We start from the raw sequence: 18854 nt of genomic DNA on the forward strand, positions 1-18854 counted from the left end.
CCCCACATTGGAAACAATCCAAATGCCCTTTGATGGGAGAATTAAATAGATTAAATAGTTAAATACATTCTGGTATGTCCATACTATGGACTACTACTCAGCAATAGAAAAGAATAAACTATTTACACATGCAGCGACTTGGATGGATCGCAAGGGCGTTATGCTTAGTGAAAAAAGGCAATCTCAAAAGATGACATACTATATGATTCTACTTCTATAACATTTTCTTGAAATGAGAAAACAATAGAAATTGAGAACAGGTGAGTTGGGCCAGAGGCCAGGGATAGGACTGGATGTCATTACAAAGGGGTATCTTTAAGGGGTCCCTTTGTGATGGTGGGATGGTTCTGTATCTTGATTGTGGTGGTGGTTACAAAAAGCTATACAGGGGATTAAATTGCATAGAACTATATGCATACACAAGCACACAGTTGGGTGACCGGTAAAAACTGATGAAAACTGAACAAAGTCTGTAGTCTAGGTATTAGTATGGTACCAATGTCGATTCCTTTGTTATGATATTTGTACTACACGCATATAAGACGGTATCATGGAAGTTGGGAAAAGGGTCCATGGGACTCTATGTACATGTTTGCAACTTCCTGTGCGTCTACTACTATTTAAAAAAAATTGTAGCTACGTATTGTTATTCATTAGTGGTGTTATTTAAAATTTAATGCATTTATATTTTAATTCTTTAGATAGATTGGAGACTTAAGTATAGTGACAGTGTGTCATAATTGTCCTAATTCAAGTCAATATAATAATTCAATGCAGTTAAACTCAAATCATTCTAATAAACATTTGAGGGCCTACTGGACACAAAATTAATGTTTTAGTCTTCTCACCCTTAATATTAATTTCTGTTATTTAGATTTTTAAGCCACAAGGACTGATTACAGTATTTATATGATCCATACATTTATTTTAGGTTTTAAGTTGCAAGTATGTCTTAGTCTCACATCCAAAGGCATACTATAGATTTCTATTCTTACCTTGAAATCAGGACAAAACAGCTTATGCTACCAAATGACATTCTTAGTCTTTTTTTTTTCTTTAATAATCACTAAGCTTAAATTTGTGGGGAGGAGTGCAATTTTCTTAATGTTTTCTACTTGGTTCAACATTCTCAGACAGCAATTACAAGCCAAATATCATTTCAGTAAATGAGAAATTCTTGTTTTTATGTGCTGATTGGCTTTATTACACACGAAGGTTAATTGGGAGGCTTCTGAAGCTTATCTGGGTAATGATGAACAGCTGCAACAGATTGCACTCCCCCTGCCCCCACCTCATTTTGACCGAACTGCACCCAAACAAAACCTTATGCAATGGGAACATCATTAAACTGCACTGCAAAGCCGGCTTGTGGTTGTATCTGCGTGAGCAGCACAGGAAGCCAGAGGGAAACAGATCGCATGAGAGGAAATGCTCCGTTTAGCAGTGGTGGCCCCCTCCCCACTCCCGGACCACTGCAGCTATAGGCCTTGACTTCTGGGGTCCCAAAGTACTGTGCTTAACTCGATCTTTATCCTGCATGAAGAAGGGGGGCCACCCACGCAAAAATGTGCTTGATGTTACCCTGACGCTAAATGGCAGACTTTTCTAGCTCCAACACGAGAGTAACATTGTTGATTTCAGGACCAAAGAGAAAGGATGCCTCTGACCGCTTTGAAGAGCTTATTGAGTACATTACCTGTCTCATAATATCTTTAAAAACAACAGCTAATGTGTTTGAGCATTTTTATGTTTGAGCTAATGTGTTTGAGCATTGTACGAAGTATTTCATAGGTATCACCTCAGCTAATATTCTCCATAACCCTAGGATAGAATTATTATGTGTATGTTAGAGATGATGCCCAGAGTACCCGCGAAGCTTCTCCAAGGCTACAAAGCCAGGAGTTGTTTGGGCCTGGACTTAAGTCCAGGTCCATCCTTCCTTAAGATTCCCTCTGCTATCCAGGGAACTCAGTGAGAGAAAGTTGCCCGGTAGAGAAGTTATTAGGACAGTAGACACCTTTCCAGTTTAGTTTCCAACAGGCCAAGTCACCAAGTGGATAGCCAATACTCTGTCTGGCTATCTACATGCATATTTGGGGTGGTCAGCTTTCTACTGTGTGGTATTGTGATAAAGCAGTGTTTGTCAGGGAGTGGAGGTTTGCAGGTAAGAGCAACTTGCTTAGTAATAAAAGAAGAGTTTGTCAGTAATGCTTCGGAGGCAGACGGATGTGTGCGATTGGTGACCTCCCTTGCTGACTGGCTTCCCCTCATCCAAGGCTCCTTTAGCCTGCGCACATCTCTTTGACCTCTTCTGCACAGTTTGGTCCCATCATGATCGGCATCTGAGGCATTAAGGGGTTTAGTAAACAGTCATTCCACTGTCTGTTTTTAACACGATTCCCTCTACCTCTCTTATCTTTTCAGTTTGTGTCAGCAAGGAAGTAGAGTAGTAGCCGAAGAGGGCAGGTTTGGAATCCTACAGACCCAGGTTCAAATTCCGCGGTAGGCACTTGCCGATGCTTAGACCCACAGTTTGGTCAGGTCCCTTAATGTCTCTGGGCTTCAATTCTCTTGTCTGTAAAATGTGAGCAGTGACACAGTATTTTGGGGTGGCTGCGAGAATTACATGAGATGATTCACGTAAAGTCCCCTTCCTGGCACAATGGAAGTGTTCAAATGTTAGTCACAAACAATTGCCAACAACAAGAACAATTCAACCCCACTCGTTTCTCATCTATTCTACCTGCTCTTCCCATAATTTGGAATTATTTCTTTCTTCACTAATCTCTGAGCTTCCTTAGGCTCAATGTACCATTTAGCAAATGGGAAGACCATGCCTGTGTAGATCTGTGCAATTTCAAAACTTACATTGCTCTGTATTCTAGCTGCCAAGCACTGTAATAACCACTGGTTTCTTAATTTTTCTTTCCCTGATAGATTTTTTAGCACCTGTGTAAACCTATGCAGCTGTGCTCAGCTCTGTATAAATGTTTGCTTACGCGCTTCTGTTATATTTATTTATGTGATTCTGTGTACAGCCAGTTTCTCTATTAAATTATAAATTCCCCAGGGCCAAGGACCGCATTTTCTGCTCTTGCAACAGGTCCGGGTGTCCTTCCAAGAAGAGATCTCAGGAAGGCCGAAACTAAAACATATAGTACTGCTTTAATGAGATGTTAGTGGCAGGTTTCCAAACATTGTGTTTTTATCTAAGGCAGTATTTCTTAAAGAAATGTCAGCATTAGCCAGCATTCTATCGAAATGTTCAAACTGGGGGCCTTCAGTTGGTGACTTTTGACTTGAAAAATTAAAAGAACAAGTCTACAATTTGAGAGATAAGTCATCACTGACAAATGGAAAAAAAGAGTTTAGTACTTGTTACTTTCCATATTTCCATTGATCAAGTGAAGCGATTGACACATTGGATTACGAAAATGTCGAGGCATGCATAGTGGTCATCATAATAATAAGAGCTACCTTTAAAAAAATTTTTTTAAATATTTATTTATTTTTGAGAGAGAGAGGGAGACAGAGACAGAGCATGAGCAGGGGAGGGGCAGAGACAAATGGAGACACAGAATCTGAAGCAGGCTCCAGGTTCTGAGCTGTCAACACAGAGCCTGACGTGAGGCTTGAACTCACTAACTGTGAGATCATGACCTGAGCTGAAGTCAGGTGCTTACCTGACTGAGCCACCCAGGAACTCCAATAATAGCTGCCTTTTAGAGTACTTAGTAGGTGTTGGTGCCTTACTAGGAGCTTGTCTGGCTGTCTCTTCTAGTCTTCCCAGCATTCCCACGGGTAGACATCATCTTCCTCCCCATTTCACGTATAGGGAAACTAAGCTTACGAAAGGTGAACCCATCATCCAGAATGCGGCGAAAAGGTGACGGAGTCAGGCCACGTTGACCACTAAGCTATACTGCCTCCTTCACGTGACAGGGAGTTTTACAGTTGAGCTATAAAGATAATTCCAACCTTCCTCTTTTTCTTCTTCCATACCGCCCCTTCCTGCCCCTCCCCACCCAACAAAAGGAAAGAAAATTCTATTAGTATATTCGTGATTACTTAGCGTAAATAAATAATGACAACTGCAGGAGTTTTGGACGGTTTGCAAGAAGAACTGAAGAAAGAAAAAGAAAACTCTCTCCCTGGTTGTATGCCTTCGTATGTTCCTGCTCTCCAGTGGGCTGGCTCTCCATTCACTGCCTGCTGCTGGAGTCCATAAGAGACTCCACATTGCTGTCAGAATGAAGCCATTCGAGAAAATGCCTCACTGCCTTTCAAGAGGACAGACAGGAAACATCTTTCGCTTTCTTTCTCTTACTCTTATCCTCTCCCTTTTCCTTCCTCAGCTCTGTTCTTTTGAAATAAGTAATGGCTAACTTCACCCAGGCGTTGGGTAACGTGAGACCTCCCAGGGCACAGTCTGAGAACTCTGGCTCTACACACACACACACACACACACACACACACACACACACTGCAGGCAGCCGCTTGGGGCCCTGCTTTCTGGCAGCCTCACCGCTCTCATCAGCTCCTGCTAGATCACAGGACCCAGTGGTTACAGAGCCGGCCTCTGCGCCTGCACGTAAAGCATGCTTTAATAATAAAAACATCGAGTTGGGCTCGTCCAACTTCAAACGTTCGGTGAGTCTCTCAGCCTTGGGTCCTAGGGGATCCAAGAACCTCTCAGCGGAGTCAGGACTACGCTGTGGCTGGTTTGTGGAAGCCTCCTTTCATTTGTGGTATTTTACAGCAAGGGTACCAAGAGAGTTTCCAAGCGACAGCAGCACCCTATACCTACATAACAGTGGAGGGCGGAGGGGGAAGGAGGGGAGCATCGGGCTCCTCAAATGCCTGGATTCCACACGCCTTCCTCATAGTTCTCTGCTCTGTTTCTTAGAGGGCCTCCCAAATTATACAATTTGCAGGCCGCTTGAAACCTAGATCTGCCCCCGGCTGGGCGACTTTTTGAGCAGCGGTTCAATCCATATCATGTTTGACTAAGAAATTTAAACCCTTGGGGCGCCTGGGTGGCGCAGTCGGTTAAGCGTCTGACTTCAGCCAGGTCACGATATCGCGGTCCGTGAGTTCGAGCCCCGCGTCAGGCTCTGGGCTGATGGCTCAGAGCCTGGAGCCTGTTTCCCATTCTGTGTCTCCCTCTCTCTCTGCCCCTCCCCCGTTCATGCTCTGTCTCTCTCTGTCCCAAAAATAAATAAAAAACGTTGAAAAAAATAAAAAAAAAAGAAATTTAAACCCTTGAAGGTCAAATATGGAGAGGCTGGTGCAAATAATATGAACAACTAACATTTCTTGAGTCTTTACGTGTATTAGGCACTCTTTTAAATATTTTTCTTATATTAAGTTCTTCAATCCTTGCAAAAAGCCTAAGCAGTAAGGTCTGTTATTCGCCCATTTTTTTAGGATGGGGATATTAAGTTACTCACCCCAGAGTTCCAGCTGGTTAGTAACAAAGATTGTACTTGAGCCTGGGAAGTTTGCATCCAGAGCCTGTGCTGTCGGTCACTGTCTATTTCTCACTCCTCATCGTAAAGGCTCTTCTGCAGAATGTACTTACATTGGAATAAGTATAGAGCATAATATAGTGTAGACATATTGTAAGTACAGAGTATAGAATAGAATTCTATCTTTTTCAAAGTTTGACTTAAATCACTGCCTTAATCTTAATTTTAAAAATTAGGGTCGCCTGGGTGGCGCAGTCGGTTAAGCATCCGACTTCAGCCAGGTCACGATCTCGCGGTCCTTGAGTTCAAGCCCCGCGTCGGGCTCTGGGCTGATGGCTCAGAGCCTGGAGCCTGTTTCCGATTCTGTGTCTCCCTCTCTCTCTCTGCCCCTCCCCTGTTCATGCTCTGTCTCTCTCTGTCCCAAAAATAAATTAAAAAAACGTTGGAAAAAAAAATTAAAAAAAAAATTCTTGGGGCTCCTGGATGCTCAGTCGATTGAGCGTCCCAGGGCTGAGAGGTTGTGGTCTCACGGTTCATGAGTTTGAACCCCACATCAGGTTGGGTTCTGCGCTGACAGGTCAAAGCCTGCTTGGGATTCTCCACCTCCCTCTCTCTCCGTCCCTCCCCTGCTCATGTAATCTCTCTAAAAAGGAAATAAACATTAACAAAAATTTAAAGAATTCTTTTTATTTTACTTGTAAATAATTGTATCTTTGCTCACATCAAAAGAAATTCCAGGTCGTATTACAAAAGGAAGCAGTTAACTTCTGTGACTCACACTATCATTACTTTTCAAAAAGAGCCATTCGATAAATAAACAGTTCCTATTTCAGTTCAGTGTTGTTTATGTTTTCAATACATTCTTCTATAAAATCTAGCATAAATATATGTTGAACTTGTTTGTTTAGAGGAGCCCCAAACATTTACTTTTACATGAAGAATGAAATGGAGAATTTTCTTTTGAAGCTTAGATGTTTCTCACAGTATTATGTAGTTAACTGGAGTTTCATGCACATTCAAGGTCACTAGATATCTGAAACTCTCAGGAAACACATTGTATTATTGTTCTTGAACCACTTGAGCATTATAGATTGACTGAGTTAAAAAACCATATACTGGATAAAAAGCACAAAGTTGTGTTATTATGGTCTACTTCATGTAATGCCAGAATTTTTAACTTTGCTTTCAATGTTTAAACAGCTCTCTCAAACATCATTTCAGATAATGATTATTTAAATGATCTGTGTGTAACACGTGAAGGCTCACAATATTCTCTGCCCTCACCTAACCCATACTACGAATTTCCACTCTTCATATTTTGCAATAATTCCTTACGAAGCCTTTGGGCTAGAAAGGTAACTGAAATGGCAGGAGACCCAACTTGCCCAGTCAGACATCTGAGACCTCTCACCTCCAACCCCTGGGCCTGTCAGTCTCTCCAATTCTAAATAAGGAGAGAAAGAGAGGAAACAATGCCTTTCAAGACTCTAACTTCTTAAGAGACTACACTGTTTCTGTTTTTTTTCACTTTCACATTCTTGGAAAGAGAGTTGACATGTGTTACCTCAATGTCCTCACCTCTTTCAGTCCTTGGAAGCCTCCTCATCTCTGTGACGGGAGCACTGATGTGCTTGGTCATTTTCTGAACTTTCTCCACTTTTTACTTTTTAGACACTACATACTTTTGCTTCTCTTCTTAGCTCTTGGCCCATTTCCCCCTTCTTTGTCCCCTTTTACTGATTGTTCCTCCCCTGCCCGAATCTTAAGTGGTATCTAAATTTCCAATTGTATTTTTTGCGCCTTTCTTTAGCTTTACAGATCTCCTGGAGTGATTTTACCCAATCTCTGGGCAGGGAGTTATCAATTTTTTTCTACAAGTTCTGCCTCTTGGTCGATCCTCTTATCTGACAACCAGACACAAACATGCAATTGACCTTGAACTGCTCCAGCTGAAAGAACGAAGCACCTTAAACTCAACATGTACAAAAATCAGACAATCATCTTCTCTGTAAAACCCAACCTTTGCTTTGTGTTCTATATGGATGTGGGTTAATGTCATCACTGTTGATGGATCCACTTGTCTTAAAATGTCAGAGTTCTTCACCTCCTCCTCTAGCTCACTCCAGTAGCCAAGCATCCACCAAAATCTTGTCAATTCTATCTTGAAATGCCTCTCAAATTCATTTACCCTCATCTATTCCACTTGTTATTCTTTTAAATATGTCACATAATAATAATATTAACCTCTCAGTCTAGGTAATTCTTTTTTTTTTTAATTTTTAAATGTTTATTCATTTTTGAGTGAGAGAAAGAGAGAGAGAGAGCACACAAGCAAGGAAGGGGCGGAGAGAGAGAGAGAGAGAGGGAGACACAGAATGTGAAGCAGGCTCCAGGCTCTGAGCTTTCAGCACAGAGCCTGGTGCGGGGCTTGAACTCGCAAACAGTGAGATGATGAAGTCAGTCGCTTAACCGACTGAGCTACCCAGGCACCCCTGTCAGTCTAGATAATTCTATCTGCCCAGGAGTATTTCTGATTTCGGTATCTCCCTCCTTCCCTTCACCTCCATTGCATTCTCTTGAGGGCTCCAGGATGGTCTTTCCAAATATGCATCTCATCAGGAGATGCCTCTGTTTACAAACCTATAGTTCCTTAAGGATCCATGGCGTTAGGTGAAAAAAAAAAAAAATCATACAGCAGAACATGAGGAATAATCCCAATATTAGTAAAAATAACACAAAGGCACACAAATGCACACACACTATATCAAAATGTCAGTAGTGCTTCTCTGTTATTGCTGAGTCATGGTACCGGGATGAGTGGTATTTTCTTCTTTTTTTGCTTGCTCTTATTTTCTGTACTGACCATATGTGACTTAAGTCACGAGGCAAGAATATTATTGAAAAATAAACTGATGGGGTAAAAAAGGAGCTGACCTAAGTAACTTTGGAAAATAACGTTTTTACTAGATATTATAAGGCTAAAAACAAAAGGACTATACGTAAACACGGTACTCTGGCTGGTAAATTCATTTCTCACAGGATTATGGGTTAGCGATTCTGCAACTCCACAAACACACAAGGGCTGAGTGGACATGTAAATAAATTGTAGACAATGGGATCCAGGTTTCCCACTGTCAGGGATAGAAGTGACACATAAGCAAGTGGGGAAGGCAGGAATAAGCCCTGTGGTGCAGGACTGGAATTGGAAACATTGGTTCAAACTCACATTTAATTTACTATGTAGACAGATCGATAGATAAAGAAATAATTACAGGCATGTGTGTATACATGTATATATCTCCCTGCTCTGTCCTTAGGACCTGAAGCAGTAAAACTGTCATATAACAGCAAGCATACCCAGCACCCAGAGTTTGGATTCCAGATGTCATTTTCCAACAAAAAGAGCCAAGTCTCCTCGGAGAAATGTCTGATTTCAGTCCTGGGTCAGGGAAAATCCAAGGTGAGCCTGGGGCACTTGTGGTGCCACCATGAAAGGAAATGCATTTGTTAAAAAAAGATGAAGCATGTCCAAAGGACATAGGAGCCAACTTGAAAGAGCTTTAAATGGCCAGAGGTGAAACAATTTGAGAAATAAAAAACATTGGAATTGCATATGACCTGAAAAACAAAACAAAACAAAACTTGGCTCCATCCTAATATAAATAACCGATTGAGTAAATAAATAAGGGAGAAGAGGCAGATCTTTCTTAAAGAAGGATTCCAGATAATACATGTAGATGCTGCTTCCGTCTCGGGGGCTGGAGCGTAATCCACCTCTCCTTCCGTGCAGGCTAGACTTAGCAACTCTCTTCTAATGAATTGTCATGACTTGCCAGCTTCTTGTGAAACAGGAACACTCTAAAGTTATTTCAGGAACATGACAGTTTATTAGAAAAGGGGAAAAATTGTCCCTGCTTCATGGAGAACCTTGACAGACAGCCCCTTAACCATGTGAGTAGGCTTGACACATCACTAGTGATAAGCAATTTTGACATCATGTCCCCTGATATGATGTGATGAATGGGGAATGTCACCTCTGAAGAATTCTTCCCCAACTTGTGAGAAAATATCAGGCAAGCCGAAATTGAGGGAGGGTACGTTCCACAAAATACCTGACCAGTGCTCCTTGAAAGTGTCAAAGTCATAAAAAACAAGAAAGACTAAGAAACTTTCACAGATTAGAGGAGACTAGGGGACACAATAATTAAACATGGTGTGGCACCCTGCATTGGGCCTTGGGAGAGAAAAAGGACATGAGTGGAAAAAAGCGCGTGAAATTGGAACGAAGTCTGTAGTTTAATGAATGGTAATGTATCAATGTTAATTTCCTAGTTTGGACAAATGTTCCATGGATATGGAAACTGTTAAGATTAGGGGAACTTGGGTGAGAGGTATATGGGAACTCCATACTAAATAACTTTTGTATAAATCAAATATTAATCCAAAATAAAACCTAAAAAAAAAAAAAAAAAGGAAAAGAAAAAACATGGCTTCCCACTACTTACGCAGGGCTTGTCTTAAAAAAATCTCCTTGGAAGTTTTTGAAACTTACATGCCTGGGCTCCACCTGGGGGATTCTGATTCAATAGGACTGTCCTTGAACCAGGAAAGCTCCATAATTGTAAAGTGGCACAGGAGATTCTCATACACTCCAGGGGTTGCAAAACCACTTGTCTGCAGGACAAACAGAGCGGCCAATGACATGGCCCCTACAAAGACTTTAAAATTTTTTGTAGTAAACAATTGCTCAGAGGCTATAGCCAGAATTGCTTTTTACAATTAAAATTAAGAATATACTGGGACACCTGGGTGCTTCACTTGGTTGAGCACCCGACTCTGGATTTTGGCTCAGGTCAGGATCTCATAGTTTGTGACATCAAGCCCTGTGTTGGGCTCTGTGATGACAGAATGGATCCTGCTTAGGATTCTCTCTCTCCCTTTCTCTCTGCCCTTCCCTGCTTGCACACACACGCTTCCCCCATCTCTCTCTCAAAAACGAATAAACATTAAAAAAGCTAAAAAAGAATATACTAATAAGATATACACGATTGTGAGTATAAGGAATACAATTAGTAAACTGAATAACTTTTCACTCAGAGAAGTCCATGAAATCTGTGTATTTTATTTTTAAATACAGTGTATTATAAATTTGCCACTTGACAACCATAGGCCCAAAAGCTTATTAAATATTTACAGACCCAGGGGTGCCTGGGTGGCTCAGTTGGTTAAGCATCTGACTTCAGCTTAGGTCATGATCTCATGGTTCATAGGTTCAAGCCCCACATCAGGCCTGCAGCTGGTAGTGTGGGGTCTGCTTGGGATTCTCTCTCTTTGCCCCTTCCCCATGCTCTCTTTCTCTCAAAATAAATAAATAAGCTTAAAACATATTTATGGACCCAGGAATTATTTTCACATCTTCATTTTGCATTCCATTTACTTTGAAGTGAAAATTCACACATGATAGATTTCCAGCAGGATTTTCATATGGCTGTCCTATACTTACAAGCTTTTTGTGAAACTGAAACACTTTAAAGTTATTTCAGTAGGGGCCCCTGGGTGGCTCAGTCGATTAAGCCTCTGACTTCGGCTCAGATCATGATCTTGCATTTTGTGAGTTCGAGCCCCGTGTTGGGCTCTGTGCTGGCAGCTCAGAGCCTGGAGCCTGCTTCGGATTCTGTGTCTCCCACTCTCTCCGTCTCTCCCCACTTGCACTCTGTCGGTCTCTCTCTCTCTCAAGAATAAATAAACATGAAAAAATTTTAAAAAATAAAGTTATTTCAATAAACAGAAACAATCGTAACTAAACAACAACAAGAACGACAAAACCAAACTGACTTGGTAAGATGTACGGGAAAGTTAAAAACAAAATACTCGTTAAAAAAAAAAAAAAAAAAAGGTTTGAAACAAGATTAAATCCAGAAAGGCCATGTAAATTCAATTTCAAGTGTATGTACGTGCCTTTGTGAGAGTATGTGTGCATGAAGTCTCTCACTGAAGTCCATGAATACCCAGAGATTCATGAAGAAGTGTTGGGGGTTCCTTGGACTCTTTGAAATTGAAGGAAAATATACGTACATACATTTTCCTGGGGATTCTCAATGAGGAAATGAGGACAGCGAGCCAAAAATAATGAAGAGACACTGACCATGGGGGTGTTCTTTTGAGAAATAATAGCATACTTTTATATTAACTAAATTACCCTTGTAAATCAAATAGTGAAAAAATAGATGCACTGTGATCTTATCTCATAACAAGAGCTATTGTTAACGTAGATACTTCTTTTTCCCAACAGAGAGTTGAGAAAAGTCTTAGAATGCAATGAACATTCCCCGAAAGGATGATCAAAATGGAAGCCTCAGTCTAAGGATAGGTCGTTCATTCGTCAAACGTTGGCAAAGGTTTACTATGTGCCAGGCACGGTTGTAGGAATACGCCCGATGCAGGGCTTAATCTCATGAACTGTGAGATCATGACCTGGGCCAAAATTAAGAGTCAGACGCTTAACTGACTGAGCCACCCAGGTGTCCCAGGGTTTATTTTCAAGTAGGGAAGATAGACATCAAAGAATAAACAAAATAAGAAGTCACATAGTATGTTAGAGAGTGATATAAATGCGATGGGAAAAAAAATTGAGCAGGGTGAGGGGAGTTGAAACTGGTAACTGGGGGTGGGGCACAATTGTCATTAAATAGGGTGAAGGTGATAGAGGCGGGCCGTGCCTGGGTGGCTCAGTCGGTAAGGTTCAGACTTCGGCTCAGGTCCTGACCATTCTCATGGTTTGTGAGTTCGAGCCCACATAGGGCTGGCTACCATCAGCACGGAGCCGGCTTCAGATACTCTGTCCCTCTCTCTCTCTCTCTCTCTCTCTCTCTCTCTCTGCCCCCCCCCCCCTTGCTTGGACTTTCTCTCTCTCAAAAATAAAAAAAAAGAAAAAATAGAAAAAATAGGGTGACAGGGAAGCTCTCATCAAAGAGGTGAGATCTGAGCAAAGATTCGAAGGAAGTGAGGGAATTAGCCAAGTGGATCCTGAAAAAGAACTTTCAAAGTAGAGAAAATAGAGCAAAGGCCATGTTTGGGGAGCCACAAGGAGGCTTCCGGCACAAATAACATGAACAGCCAGACACGAGGGGAAGGACAGGCAAAGGGGCAGTGGGGGCTTTGCAGCCACGTAAGGACATAGTTTCTCTCTGTGGGAGATGGGAGCCACTACAGGGTTTTCTCTCCCTTTTGCTTTGTTTTGTTTTTACAGGTTTATAAGTATAAACCTTAACATGTATACCTTCATCAGAAGTTGATAGATCGAGTCAACACAGAATATGGAAGGCTAGAGGGTATTTGCGAAGCCAAATTAATGTATTGCCAGTTCTTTTTTAAAATCTTTCTTTAACATTTATTTATTTTTGAGACAGAGAGAGACAGAGCATGAACGGGGGAGGGGCAGAGAGAGAGGGAGACACAGCATCGGAAACAGGCTCCAGGCTCTGAGCCATCAGCCCAGAGCCCGACGCGGGGCTCGAACTCCCGGAGCGCGAGATCGTGACCTGGCTGAAGTCGGACGCTTAACCGACTGCGCCACCCAGGCGCCCCAATGTATTACCAGTTCTAAAAGCATTTGCTTTTTAAACACACAGGAAACAGTTATAAACAATGTTCATGCATTAGATCACAAATTAAATCTTAATACATTCAAGAAAGAAGAAACCCATACATAACGTATTATCTCACAACAGTGCAAAAAAAAAAAAAAGCAGGCATTAACAAGAAGACTGTTTTTCAAAATGTATATATGCATATAGAAATTTAAAAGCACCCTTTCAAAAAACTCTAACAAGTATATCAACCCCAGTTACAAACTAGGGAAGGATTAATGACAAGAAAAACACTGTATATTGAAACATGTGTGACATAGTCCATATGCTATCTAGAAATAGTAAACAGAACTCAAATCCTCTTGCAACCTCTTATATTGAGGTTCTGGCATTGACCGGGAAGTTAGAGGAAAATCCCTGACAAATCAGGGATGGGAGCACGCAGGTGGATCTAATCTAACAAAGAAATTGGGGCTCTACATTTTTTTTAATGTTTTTATTTATTTTTGAGACACAGAGCGACAGAGCATGAGCAGGGGAGCGGCAGAGAGAGAGGGAGACACAGAATCTGAAGCAGGCTCCAGGCTCTGAGCTGTCAGCACAGAGCCCGATGAGGGGCTTGAACTCATGGAGTGTGAGATCATGACCTGAGCTGAAGTCGGACGCTTAACCGACTGAGCCACCCAGGCGCCCCAAGAAATTGGGGCTCTAAATTCTGCTTACTTTGCCAGTAATAGGAGCTTTTCCTCTCTAATTGAGAAAGCTAGTCTCCCTTAGGCTGAAGAACCAGCCCTGTGGCCTCCCCTGAAGCAACTGTCTTGCAGGAAAATGCTAAGAACCACACGGCTATAAGCAGAGGAATAGCAGAGCTTATGTTTCAGACTAATTACTCTGGCCGTTGTGTGGCAAAGGACTCTAATTGGCAATAATGGATGCCAGGAGACTGTTTAGGAAGCCATTATTGTGATTCAGATGAGCGAGAACAGGGACTGGGCTATTCTGGAAGCGGTGCAGGTAGAGAGAAGTGATCAGACTCTTGACATATTCTGAGGGTAAAGCCAGCATGATCTTCTGACTGGTTGTATGGGGGATGTCAGGGCAAGTAGAGTCAAGGATGACTCCAAGATTTTTGGCCTGAACGAATAGAAGCATGGAGTTTCTACCTCCAAATAGGGAGGAGGCTGTAGGTGGAGAAGGTTTGGGGAGAAGTTCAGGCAGGACTTCAGTTTGGGATCTGTTACACTTGAGAGGTCAGACATCCTAGTGAAGATATGCAGGAGGCAGTTGACTGTGGGAGTCTAGAATTTGGAAGAGTGGTCTGCTTTGGGGATCTACATTTGGGAACCATCAGCGTACAAGTGGTAAGGTAGTCACAGGACATGGGGAGGTCCTAAGGGAGTAGGGACAGATGAAGAAGGAAAGAGGCCAAGGACTGAGCTTGGGACTCTCCAACACTAAGTCTTCAGGGAGAAGTGGCAGAAGTAACCAAGGAGACTAGGAAGGAGTGACCAGTGGTGCACCGGGAGTGTACCATCTTGGAAACCAGGATAAAGAAACTGTGTTAAGGAGTGAGTGACCTACCTTGTCGCATGCTGAGCTGACAGGCAAGTGGGGTGATCAGTGAGAACTGGCCATTGGGTCTAATAACATGGAAATGGCTGATACCTTTGTCAAGAACCATCTCAGTGGCAGAGTGAGGGCAAAAACCCAATTGAGTGGATTCAAGACAGAATGGAGGAAAGAAACGAGAGAGCCAACCAAGCACTTTGCTGCCGGGGGAGTGAAGAGAAGAGCGTTGATAGGGAAAGTGGGGTCAAAACAGGTGCTTTTTTTTTTTTTCTTCTTAAGATGGGACAGATCATGGCAGAGTTTGAATCCTGAAAGACATGATCCAACAGGCAGTGAAAAATTAATGGTGTAGGAAATTGCAGAATTGGTGGGCTGACACCTAACTTTGGTTAGGCAAGAGGGATGGGATCTAGTAGACAGGGGCTGCTGACACTTAGAATGGAAATGTCATCCACGGAAGAGTTGGGAGTGCAGCGAAAGTGGGTAGATATTTTGGTAGAAGCCCGTGGAAATTTTCTTCTAATTGCTTCTTTTTTTTTTTTTCTCGGTCAAGTGAGAATTAAGGTCAGGAGATGAGAGCAAGGATAGTCCAAAAGTTCTATGAAGATACAAACATGTCAAAGAGACCCATTACTTTTGAGCTCCTTCTATTAGGCCGTGTTGATTTGCCAGAATCTCACTTGAATGGAATGAACAGAGGCAAGAATTCGGCTTGGTACGTGCTCTAATAATGTGTACAAAGAACAGTTGCCACAGACAGCCCACGTCTCGATGTGTGATGTAGAACTCAAAGTGATATCCTTCCAGAACTTGATATACAATGGATGAAAATTCCAAGGCTTCGCTCCCTTAGAACATATTCTAAAAGGAAGGTAACCCATGGCAACTGCTCAACCTGCTCTCAGATGACTCACCAGAGAACTCACGAGTGGAAATCCCATGGAAACAGTGCAGACAGATTCACCTTGACCCCGGAGGTCTGGTTCCACCCAAGGTTAAAGTGTCTTTCCTCTTTCTACCCTGAAGCAAGCATTCATGTTTAGCCCCATTGTCTCTTCCCATTTGGCTGTCAGTTCCATTTAGGTAGGCAAAGCCGCTTAATTCTCACTGCCTTTAAAATCTGAGGGTTCTTTCCCCTGGCTTCTGTCTCCTGAGATGCCTCACAGCGGTACACCCGTGTGCACACCTTAGCTGGACAAGCTGCCTTTTAGCAGGGGGCTTCCTGAGATGGCTTAGCACTTCTAAACAGAGAAACACATTAGGAGATTGACCTCAGTCATTTAGTCATTCATGTGTCTAATGTTGGGATTTAAGAGTCCTCTCACTTATAAAGGCATTTCGAGAAAAGAGGGGAATGTTAAGAAATTGTTTTAAAAAGAAGAAGAAGAAAGAAAATGGTAACTCTGCAACTTTTATTTCTGTCTTGGATAGTTAAAGCTACAGAGAAGATTAATTTATCTTGTTAGTAACATGTGTGTATGTGTGTGTGCATGTGTGTGCATGTACCTGTGTGAGTGTGTGTTTGAAAGTCTGGGCAGACCATGACCTTTACTCACCCTCGTATAATGCGCAATTCAATGTTACCTTAGGTTGGGTCTCAACTTTTGGAGCCAGTCTAACTGGTATGAATCAACACTTCCTTCGCCATTCAGGGTTAAGTCTCTTCACCCCCTCCTGACTGACTGGGAACCTACTGTTGAAGGGCAGGCTTCCGCTCTCCCCACTTCCCCCCAGGCTGGCTGATTCTCCCTCCAGGGTGGAGGAAATACAGGAGACCTGCTGTGTTAGACACTGGCTCCCAACAGCTGATTATTAGAGATCAGGAAAATTGTGAGTAAGCTGTTAAACTGTTGGTAGCTTGAATTCGGTCATGGTGAGAGTCTCTACACCACAGAAATTGGCAAATGCTATAAATCAGGACTTTCCCTCTCTGGGTAGCTGTTTTGCTAACACCCCACTGGGTTAGGGAATGGGGAGTTCTCCCTGGCTCTCAGGGACTTTGAGCTCTCTAGACCTGTCAGATTGCTCACCTCTCCTCTCACGATCTGCGAGTTCCTCAGAGACTCCCATCATCATCGGATACCTCTACCGTGACCTTGTACTTTGGCAGACCACTGCCGACCATCAATCAGCTTCTGGTTTTAGATGCTCACCCCACAGACTCCTGTTGTTGGGGGTCCCTTTGCACCCTGGGCGGGATCCTTGCTGATATTACATTAGTTTTCTATTGCTGCATTAAAAATCACCAGAAACTTGGTGGCTTCAAACAACACACCTTCATTATCTCAGACTCCTGGGTCAGGGGTCTGGGTCCTCTGCTCAGGGTCGCATAAGTTTCCAGATAAGGTGTCAGGTGGGCTGACCTGAAGCTTGGGGTCCTCTTCCAAGCTCATGCGATTGTTGGCAGAATTCAGAATTCAGAATTCGGTGGTTGTTAAGACTGAGGTCCCTGTTTCTTGGCTGGCCGTCAGCCAGGGGCTTCTTTTAGCTCCCAGAGACTACTTGAGTTTTTTGTTTTATGTCCCTCTCAAAGGACCTTTGACAGCGTGGCAGTTTACTCTATTTTTGTTTTTTAGCAGTTTAATGGGTACACTTCAGAGTCTTCCATTTTGTGTGGAATTAGATCCTCCCCTTCAAATGCTGTAGTTGGGGGCTCCTGGGTGGTTCACTTGGTTAAGCATCCGACTTCGGCTCAGGCCATGATCTCGCAGCTCATGGGTTCAAGCCCCGTGTCGGGCTCTGTGCTGACAGTTCAGAGCCTGCAGCCTGCTTCAGATTCTGTGTCTCCCTCTCTCTCTCTGTCCCTCCCCCACTTGTGTTCTATCTCTCCTTCAAAAATACATAAACATTAAAAAACTAAAAAAAAAAAAAACAAAAAAAACCCAAGTGCTGTAATTATCATCGCTTCAAGTAAAACTTGAATAAAATATTGAAACCTCAAAAAAAAGAAAACAACCCAACAAAAACATAAGTTAACTCTATCCAGTTTGCCAAGAGAGTCTTACATGATGTAATGAATGTAATGATGGGGGCGGGACTATCCCATCATCTTTCCTTAATCCAGGGAGTGACGTTCCAACGCTTTGCCACGCAAAGTCGCATCATCAGGAGAATTGCCATCTAATCCCCTTTGCCACATTCTGTCAGCGAGAAGCAAATCACAGGTTCTGCCCACATTCAATGGGAGGTGGGTGTATAGATTGTGACTCACTGGAGGTCACTTCGGGTAGTGTCTGCCTTACCGCTATATGTTCTACATCTGAGCTGAGTTCTACAGACTTTTGACCCACTGTCAGAAGGGAGCACAATTTCCTCTCAACCCAGACTCAGCTTTCTCTTTATCTTGCCACCAAAGCAGGCTGCTGGCCTCTCCTTCCCATTTCTCCTGTGTTCCACTGGAGGGAAGATGGGTGTACCCCTCTGATGGTCACTTTGAAGCCCATTGTCTTTGGACTTGAAATATTTTAAAGCCAGACACAGATATCAGAACAATGTCCATTGCTTGGATTATGTACGATTCCATTTTCTCCTAAGTATCAGTTTTCCTGAAGCCGGCAAGCACATATTTGAGAACAAAATGCTTGAGGGAATGATACTACATTAATCTCACCCTGGAGTTTGATGTTTCAGCGGACCAAGGGGGAACATACGTTTTGCTGTGTTACTTCATTCTTTTTTTTATTTCTGAAATAAACTGGGCAGACTGCATGCTGCTTCCAAACTATTGGAAGCTCTTCATCCTGTCTCAGTGGCATTAGCTGAAAACTGATGTCTTATATGGGGCATTAGTGCGAACACAATGCCGTCTTTCAAGTAGAGGCAGGTGCTTTATTTCATGGCTCTATACTCCCAGGTTAGCTCTAAAGGAAGAAATTAGTCTCTCTCTCTCTCTCTCTCTCTCTCTCTCTCTCTCTCTCTCTTCCCCACATTTCCTCCCTCCCCTCCCTTCCTCTCACCTCTATTTCTCCTTTCTTGCTGTCTTCTCACTTCTATTTCCTGCATTGTTATTTTGATCTTTTCTACTAAGATAATGGATTGCTCGGTTCTTTGTATTAAATAAGACCGAGAGACTTGTAGAAGAAACTTAGTTAAATTTCCATTATTCCGCGTCATAAGAAAGCTCTTCTAGGTGCAGTAACTTCTACAGTTTCTGCTTCATGTTTCAAATGTTATGAATCTGCAGGTTAGCCCTGCCCATAACGTTGTGTCTGGATGGCTCCACCCCTCT

General features: G+C 42.6%; 1 long non-coding RNA gene across 1 annotated transcript; it reads right to left on the reverse strand.

Moving 5' to 3' along the window:
* Nucleotides 1–1016: 1016 nt before the first annotated feature.
* On the reverse strand, nucleotides 1017–17358 carry LOC123385515. The gene is made up of 2 exons (XR_006598178.1): nucleotides 16902–17358; nucleotides 1017–2342 (listed from the first exon to the last, which is right to left on the reverse strand). It is a non-coding gene; the product is annotated as an uncharacterized LOC123385515 (long non-coding RNA).
* Nucleotides 17359–18854: the final 1496 nt, after the last annotated feature.

This window comes from Felis catus, chromosome B2 (assembly GCF_018350175.1).
Source record: "Felis catus isolate Fca126 chromosome B2, F.catus_Fca126_mat1.0, whole genome shotgun sequence".
In the NCBI taxonomy this organism is placed as follows: Eukaryota; Metazoa; Chordata; class Mammalia; order Carnivora; family Felidae; genus Felis; species Felis catus.